The following is an 8,400-nucleotide window of genomic DNA, read 5'->3' on the forward strand; positions in this document are numbered from 1 at the left end:
CAGCCTCGGGGACTGAGCCTCCACATCTCCAATCTGACCCTCTCTCCAGGGGCCACGGGGCGGGGTCCGGGCCGGCCGGGGGCGGGAGCCGGGGCGGGCGCGGAGGGCGAAGGCCCCCCCTCCCCTTCCCAGCCCAGGGGGGCGGGGCAGAAAGAGAGGCAGAGCAAAAAGCCTACGGCACCCGGGATTCCCAGGCGGTCTCCCATCCAAGTACTAACCGGGCCCGACCCTGCTTAGCTTCCGAGGTGAGACGAGATCGGGTGCGTTCAGGGTGGTCTGGCCGTAGACGAGGGCGGCCGCCCCCGGACGCCTCAAGAGGCCGAGCTGCTGCGACGCGTCCCTCCCTGCGCAGTCGGGTCCCTCCCGCCGCCCTGGCCCTTCGCTAGCCCACCTGCCCGGATCGGGGTGGGGGTGGGGGGCCAGGCGGAGCCTCACGGGTCTCGCGCGCGCACCCTCCCACCCCCACCCAAACCACGGACGCACCGCCGTCCCACAGCCCGAGGAGCAGACCCACGGGCACGCGCGCAGGGACAGGCTTCCACGCGTGGGAGCGGAGGGCCGGAGCCGGAGAGTGCGCGAGAGAGGGCCCTCCGCCGGCCCACGCGAGGGCACGGTGGGGAGGGGCTTTGGGGCGGGGCCGGGAGGAGGAGGCAGGGCCGTGCCTGCCGCTGGTCCGTCACCCGGAGGTCCTGAAGATCTGCAGTGTCCCCCCCCACCCCGCCACCCCACCCCCGTCTGGGGAGGACCGTTCTGCCCCGATTCCCCTCAGGGCCTGCGTGTGGCAGCAGCCCCCGCGCGGGGGCGGGGGGCGGCGCGGGGGGCCAGAGCCGGCTATCCTGTGGCCCGCTGGGGTGGGGTTTGGGGTGTGTAGCCAGGGGTCAAGGGGCCGGTGGGTGGTTTGGGTTTGGGTGCGTGCGCTCCGTGTGCTGTTGTGTGTCCTCTCTGCCCAGGTGGCCAGCGACTCGCCCTGTGCGGCGCGCCGGTGTGTCTCTCGGGAGCCCCGGCGGCGGCGAGGAGCCCGCCCGGCGTGAGGCCCGGGCCCGAGGCCCGGGTGTGCGGCGGAGAGAAAGTGCACGGTGGGCCGGGTGTCCGGGGGCCCAGGACACGGTTTGCCGCCGTGGGCTGTCCCGCGCCGGGTGTACGCGATGTCCCGGAGTGCGGGGCGGCGGGTGCGGGGTCGGGGGGAGAGGAGACCCAGCGGCACTTAGGGATCCCGCCGCCCGGCCCCGGCCCGGTGTGGGGCCCAGGGTTGGGGCTCCGCTGCCGGCCCAACGGAACGCCTGGGACGCTCTGCCGCTGCCGCCACCTGGCGGTGGTGCTGCAGCGGGGGAGAGGGGAGGAAGCCCCGGGCGGGGGCAGCGGGTCGCGCCGAGGGGGGGGAGGGGCCGGGGCCCGAGGGCGAAAGTGGGGGCGGGCGCAGAAGGCGGGGGGCCCCCCCACCCCCGACCCCCCAGCGGGCGGGACAAAAGAAGAAGCAAAAGCCTACAGCACCCGGTATTCCCAGGCGGTCTCCCATCCAAGTACTAACCTGGCCCGACCCTGCTTAGCTTCCCAGACCAGAGGAGATCGGGCACGTTCAGGGTGCTATGGCCCTAGACGGCAGCGGCCGTCCCCGGACGCCTCGAGAGGCCCAGCTGCTACGCGGCCCTCCCGGCCCAGCGCCCCCCACCCGACCCCGCGCCCTCCTGCTGCCCAGTAGCCTTCAGAGCCTCGCTCTCTAGCTGCTACATACACACCAAACACTCAACACTTTGCCACAAACACATACACCAATGACAACAAAATTCAAACACTCAATAGCACATCTATTCAAAGCACGGAGGACACAAACGGGAGGACAATGTGTGACTTGTCAGATTCTACAGACGTCAGGAGCCCACATGAAGGCTCAGGGAAATATTCCAAAGGAGTGTGACGTGGCTCAGAGCTCCTTGGACATGAGCAGACTGGCTTCGGCGGACGGCAGCTCTTACATTTTCACAGTGCAGCCGGAACAATAGAAGGTTCCTTCCTCGCCTTTCCTAGTTCATGCAGTAGGAACCAGTCCACGGTTCTATGGTGCATGGCTACGATTATTCTGTGGGATCCTGCAAAGAAGAAATGCTGTTGGTGTCTTTGGGTACTGGGAATCTGGGTGTGAGAGGAAGAGGTGAAATCGGTAAAGTAATGTAAAAAAACTCTCAGTTCTCAGTTTGAACTTGGATTATCAGTGTAAACCCAATGTGTTTTCCTGTAATTTTTTTTTCTTTTCTTTCTCTCTTTCTTTCTTTTCTTTTCTTTTTTTTTTTTTTTTTTTTTTAAGTTTTTCCACGGAAAGTGCTGAGACATAGGTGCGAACTCGACACTAGTGCATTTCACCAGCCTCTAGATCGTGGTCTCCGCCAACCATCGTTATTAAACGGTCCTAAGACTTACTGGAGACATACGCTGACTTGAAGTCTGGGGCGGGAAACGCACGCTTCTCATACTGGGAAGCGCGGATGCTACCATATCCAACAGGACGAGGGTCACGTCAAAAGACACAGGAACCAGAATGAGTAGACTCCCGTTTGCCAAACACAGGACGGTTTGATCGCCAGCAAGTCTAATGATTGCAAGATATTGAAACACGTTAAATACGTTTAAATCCACGATGAAACCCCTCACAATGCAAAAATAGCTCGGGTCACTGCGGACAGCGGTAGGAAACAAAGGGAAATGGTGACAACCGGGGCTGCCCCCGACTAGTCGCGATGTATGGACACTCTTTCAAAAGACATCTCAACCCCTCACAAGGTATGGACTGTATTTGGACTGGATTCAAAGAAACTGAAATGAGCGTGTGTGTCTCAGGGAAACGCAAACATTGAGTACTTGCTGTTATCTCTAACACGGTGAAATTTTTACATGGAATAAGGTGGCTGTGAGTACCCTGAAAAAGGGAAGAAAGCCTCTACCTTTGATAGAAACATATTGACTTTTTATCGTTGGAGGGATATTATTAAGGGGATCATGAACTTAAGGTAGGAGGGGTATAAAAGAAACAAGATCTGGCCAGGGGTTGGTGATTTCTTGAGTCAGGGGAGTGAGAAAATACTCTACTATTCTTTCCGATTTTGTTTCTATTCCAAATTTCCCATCATGAAAAGTTTCCAAAGATACCATGAAGAGGGTCAAAAACAAGCTGCAAACAGGACAAGGTATCTGTAGCCCATATAATTGGCAAAATATTACTGTTACAGAATATCTACGTTTAATACGCTTAATACGCCTTTGGCCCCGTGTCCTCATTATTGGTCAAGGAAATGCAGAATAAAAAATGAAGCCAGATATAGTTTCCAACTCACCAGATTGAGGAAACTTAAGAAACTGATCACTGTGTTGGCTTTGAGGAAAACTCTTGCACACACCCTGCTGATATGGGAGGCGAAATTATAGGACCATTTGGAAAACACTGTAGCCTAAATGGAAATGAATAAACACTGGCATAATTCAGGAGCAAGCATATTCTCTGAGTAGCACGTACCAGAGAGAAGATAGGGCACATGTGACCAGGAAGCATCTAGGGTAATCCTCACGGGAGCCCCTTGTACACGGACCTACTCAAAGATCGGATAAAGATACTTCCGACTGATTCGTGCAGTGCCATTCTCTAGCAGCGCTGATGAACTGCAGCTTCCTGTGTAAGCGAGGAGTATTCTCCAAACAGAAGGTTTCCCCTGGCACACAAGTTACCCAGAAGGAATCCAGAATGGTTCCACATCTATTCTATAAACTGTGAAATTAACAAACTACCTCAATGAGATAGTCCTATAACAGAGAGCAAAAACTTTCAAAGGAAAAGCAAGGAAAAGGATGACAGTCGAGATGGGATTTGTTTGGGAGAAGCGTTTTTGTGGTTCCACGCCTTGAGAAAAAGATACACAGCGGCTTCCGACATATGCATCAACTCCCATTTTTATAAGGTGAGTGGTGGGGTTTTGGTACGGTTAATTCGATTTAATATAATAATCATAATGATAATCATGATCATTATCATCATTCTTTAACATATCCCTTTCCCAAATTAAAAGAAAAAGAGAAAGAAGCAGACTGTAAGTTTCTAGATATAAACCCTGTTTAAATGGGATTATTTATTAATGTGGGGGAAATGATTAGTTTGGGGACTCTGTGTCCGTCTATGGAGGACTACGGGATAGCCTCTCCATCGATGGGAGCCATCATGTACGTTTTTGCTAAGTTTTCCATCGAAGTTGGCACCTTTGCCCCGTAGGTGCTGTGTGGATTTTCTGTGACTTTGAATGTTATCCTTTTCAAGAATTGCATTCATTATTGTGTATTTGCGAGGAAACAAGAAATATCGAAACTATCGATCGAATGTTGATTTCATCTAGAGCTATCTTGCTGGACTCACCTAGGATTTCTACAGGTCTCCCGCGCATAGGGGCAAACATTCTATTTTGAGAACCGTAGGAGGTGAGGAAAATGAAGAAAGGTGATTTTCCTTTCCCATATATTGTTAGTGTTTTCCCTTGTTGTAGTATGTTTTTGGAGCGTCTCTTGCAGTATCGAACAGAAGGATTTCCTATCGACACCCTGGTCTTGCTCGTGACTGTCCAAAGAATGCTTCTACCTCTTAATCCTTCAGAATATTTTCTAAAGATTTAGACGTTTGAAAAGTGTTTCTAGATGTCTTCGCATCTGGATTCTTAAGTTATGTTCCCGTGAACGGATAGCCAACTGTTTAGATTCTCTTCTTCTGCATATATGGATAGGATCCAATTTTTCCTTTCCCAGGGTGGTAACGTGGTCATCTCCTTGGACAACTTTAGACTGTGTCCTGAATTCAGAGCCGGTCGGTCCGAAGTTCCGGAGGCCCGGGCCTGCGGCAGGTGTGTGAGGGGCGGCAGCCTCGGGGACTGAGCCTCCACATCTCCAATCTGACCCTCTCTCCAGGGGCCACGGGGCGGGGTCCGGGCCGGCCGGGGGCGGGAGCCGGGGCGGGCGCGGAGGGCGAAGGCCCCCCCTCCCCTTCCCAGCCCAGGGGGGCGGGGCAGAAAGAGAGGCAGAGCAAAAAGCCTACGGCACCCGGGATTCCCAGGCGGTCTCCCATCCAAGTACTAACCGGGCCCGACCCTGCTTAGCTTCCGAGGTGAGACGAGATCGGGTGCGTTCAGGGTGGTCTGGCCGTAGACGAGGGCGGCCGCCCCCGGACGCCTCAAGAGGCCGAGCTGCTGCGACGCGTCCCTCCCTGCGCAGTCGGGTCCCTCCCGCCGCCCTGGCCCTTCGCTAGCCCACCTGCCCGGATCGGGGTGGGGGTGGGGGGCCAGGCGGAGCCTCACGGGTCTCGCGCGCGCACCCTCCCACCCCCACCCAAACCACGGACGCACCGCCGTCCCACAGCCCGAGGAGCAGACCCACGGGCACGCGCGCAGGGACAGGCTTCCACGCGTGGGAGCGGAGGGCCGGAGCCGGAGAGTGCGCGAGAGAGGGCCCTCCGCCGGCCCACGCGAGGGCACGGTGGGGAGGGGCTTTGGGGCGGGGCCGGGAGGAGGAGGCAGGGCCGTGCCTGCCGCTGGTCCGTCACCCGGAGGTCCTGAAGATCTGCAGTGTCCCCCCCCACCCCGCCACCCCACCCCCGTCTGGGGAGGACCGTTCTGCCCCGATTCCCCTCAGGGCCTGCGTGTGGCAGCAGCCCCCGCGCGGGGGCGGGGGGCGGCGCGGGGGGCCAGAGCCGGCTATCCTGTGGCCCGCTGGGGTGGGGTTTGGGGTGTGTAGCCAGGGGTCAAGGGGCCGGTGGGTGGTTTGGGTTTGGGTGCGTGCGCTCCGTGTGCTGTTGTGTGTCCTCTCTGCCCAGGTGGCCAGCGACTCGCCCTGTGCGGCGCGCCGGTGTGTCTCTCGGGAGCCCCGGCGGCGGCGAGGAGCCCGCCCGGCGTGAGGCCCGGGCCCGAGGCCCGGGTGTGCGGCGGAGAGAAAGTGCACGGTGGGCCGGGTGTCCGGGGGCCCAGGACACGGTTTGCCGCCGTGGGCTGTCCCGCGCCGGGTGTACGCGATGTCCCGGAGTGCGGGGCGGCGGGTGCGGGGTCGGGGGGAGAGGAGACCCAGCGGCACTTAGGGATCCCGCCGCCCGGCCCCGGCCCGGTGTGGGGCCCAGGGTTGGGGCTCCGCTGCCGGCCCAACGGAACGCCTGGGACGCTCTGCCGCTGCCGCCACCTGGCGGTGGTGCTGCAGCGGGGGAGAGGGGAGGAAGCCCCGGGCGGGGGCAGCGGGTCGCGCCGAGGGGGGGGAGGGGCCGGGGCCCGAGGGCGAAAGTGGGGGCGGGCGCAGAAGGCGGGGGGCCCCCCCACCCCCGACCCCCCAGCGGGCGGGACAAAAGAAGAAGCAAAAGCCTACAGCACCCGGTATTCCCAGGCGGTCTCCCATCCAAGTACTAACCTGGCCCGACCCTGCTTAGCTTCCCAGACCAGAGGAGATCGGGCACGTTCAGGGTGCTATGGCCCTAGACGGCAGCGGCCGTCCCCGGACGCCTCGAGAGGCCCAGCTGCTACGCGGCCCTCCCGGCCCAGCGCCCCCCACCCGACCCCGCGCCCTCCTGCTGCCCAGTAGCCTTCAGAGCCTCGCTCTCTAGCTGCTACATACACACCAAACACTCAACACTTTGCCACAAACACATACACCAATGACAACAAAATTCAAACACTCAATAGCACATCTATTCAAAGCACGGAGGACACAAACGGGAGGACAATGTGTGACTTGTCAGATTCTACAGACGTCAGGAGCCCACATGAAGGCTCAGGGAAATATTCCAAAGGAGTGTGACGTGGCTCAGAGCTCCTTGGACATGAGCAGACTGGCTTCGGCGGACGGCAGCTCTTACATTTTCACAGTGCAGCCGGAACAATAGAAGGTTCCTTCCTCGCCTTTCCTAGTTCATGCAGTAGGAACCAGTCCACGGTTCTATGGTGCATGGCTACGATTATTCTGTGGGATCCTGCAAAGAAGAAATGCTGTTGGTGTCTTTGGGTACTGGGAATCTGGGTGTGAGAGGAAGAGGTGAAATCGGTAAAGTAATGTAAAAAAACTCTCAGTTCTCAGTTTGAACTTGGATTATCAGTGTAAACTCAATGTGTTTTCCTGTAATTTTTTTTTCTTTTCTTTCTCTCTTTCTTTCTTTTCTTTTCTTTTTTTTTTTTTTTTTTTTTTTAAGTTTTTCCACGGAAAGTGCTGAGACATAGGTGCGAACTCGACACTAGTGCATTTCACCAGCCTCTAGATCGTGGTCTCCGCCAACCATCGTTATTAAACGGTCCTAAGACTTACTGGAGACATACGCTGACTTGAAGTCTGGGGCGGGAAACGCACGCTTCTCATACTGGGAAGCGCGGATGCTACCATATCCAACAGGACGAGGGTCACGTCAAAAGACACAGGAACCAGAATGAGTAGACTCCCGTTTGCCAAACACAGGACGGTTTGATCGCCAGCAAGTCTAATGATTGCAAGATATTGAAACACGTTAAATACGTTTAAATCCACGATGAAACCCCTCACAATGCAAAAATAGCTCGGGTCACTGCGGACAGCGGTAGGAAACAAAGGGAAATGGTGACAACCGGGGCTGCCCCCGACTAGTCGCGATGTATGGACACTCTTTCAAAAGACATCTCAACCCCTCACAAGGTATGGACTGTATTTGGACTGGATTCAAAGAAACTGAAATGAGCGTGTGTGTCTCAGGGAAACGCAAACATTGAGTACTTGCTGTTATCTCTAACACGGTGAAATTTTTACATGGAATAAGGTGGCTGTGAGTACCCTGAAAAAGGGAAGAAAGCCTCTACCTTTGATAGAAACATATTGACTTTTTATCGTTGGAGGGATATTATTAAGGGGATCATGAACTTAAGGTAGGAGGGGTATAAAAGAAACAAGATCTGGCCAGGGGTTGGTGATTTCTTGAGTCAGGGGAGTGAGAAAATACTCTACTATTCTTTCCGATTTTGTTTCTATTCCAAATTTCCCATCATGAAAAGTTTCCAAAGATACCATGAAGAGGGTCAAAAACAAGCTGCAAACAGGACAAGGTATCTGTAGCCCATATAATTGGCAAAATATTACTGTTACAGAATATCTACGTTTAATACGCTTAATACGCCTTTGGCCCCGTGTCCTCATTATTGGTCAAGGAAATGCAGAATAAAAAATGAAGCCAGATATAGTTTCCAACTCACCAGATTGAGGAAACTTAAGAAACTGATCACTGTGTTGGCTTTGAGGAAAACTCTTGCACACACCCTGCTGATATGGGAGGCGAAATTATAGGACCATTTGGAAAACACTGTAGCCTAAATGGAAATGAATAAACACTGGCATAATTCAGGAGCAAGCATATTCTCTGAGTAGCACGTACCAGAGAGA

At 55.8% G+C, this 8,400-nt stretch overlaps 2 non-coding genes and 2 pseudogenes across 2 annotated transcripts; all 4 read right to left on the minus strand.

The window, feature by feature from the left end:
* Nucleotides 1-169: 169 nt before the first annotated feature.
* Nucleotides 170-288, minus strand: LOC123629659. Its single transcript, XR_006732139.1, has one exon. It is a non-coding gene; the product is annotated as a 5S ribosomal RNA (ribosomal RNA).
* Nucleotides 289-1,479: 1,191 nt separating this feature from the next.
* LOC123629650 lies at nt 1,480-1,598 on the minus strand (annotated as a pseudogene).
* Nucleotides 1,599-5,055: 3,457 nt separating this feature from the next.
* LOC123629660 lies at nt 5,056-5,174 on the minus strand. The gene has a single exon (XR_006732140.1). It is a non-coding gene; the product is annotated as a 5S ribosomal RNA (ribosomal RNA).
* Nucleotides 5,175-6,365: 1,191 nt separating this feature from the next.
* On the minus strand, nt 6,366-6,484 carry LOC123629651 (annotated as a pseudogene).
* Nucleotides 6,485-8,400: the final 1,916 nt, after the last annotated feature.

Source organism: Lemur catta, unplaced genomic scaffold (genome assembly GCF_020740605.2).
Source record: "Lemur catta isolate mLemCat1 unplaced genomic scaffold, mLemCat1.pri scaffold_197_ctg1, whole genome shotgun sequence".
NCBI classification, from domain to species: domain Eukaryota; kingdom Metazoa; phylum Chordata; class Mammalia; order Primates; family Lemuridae; genus Lemur; species Lemur catta.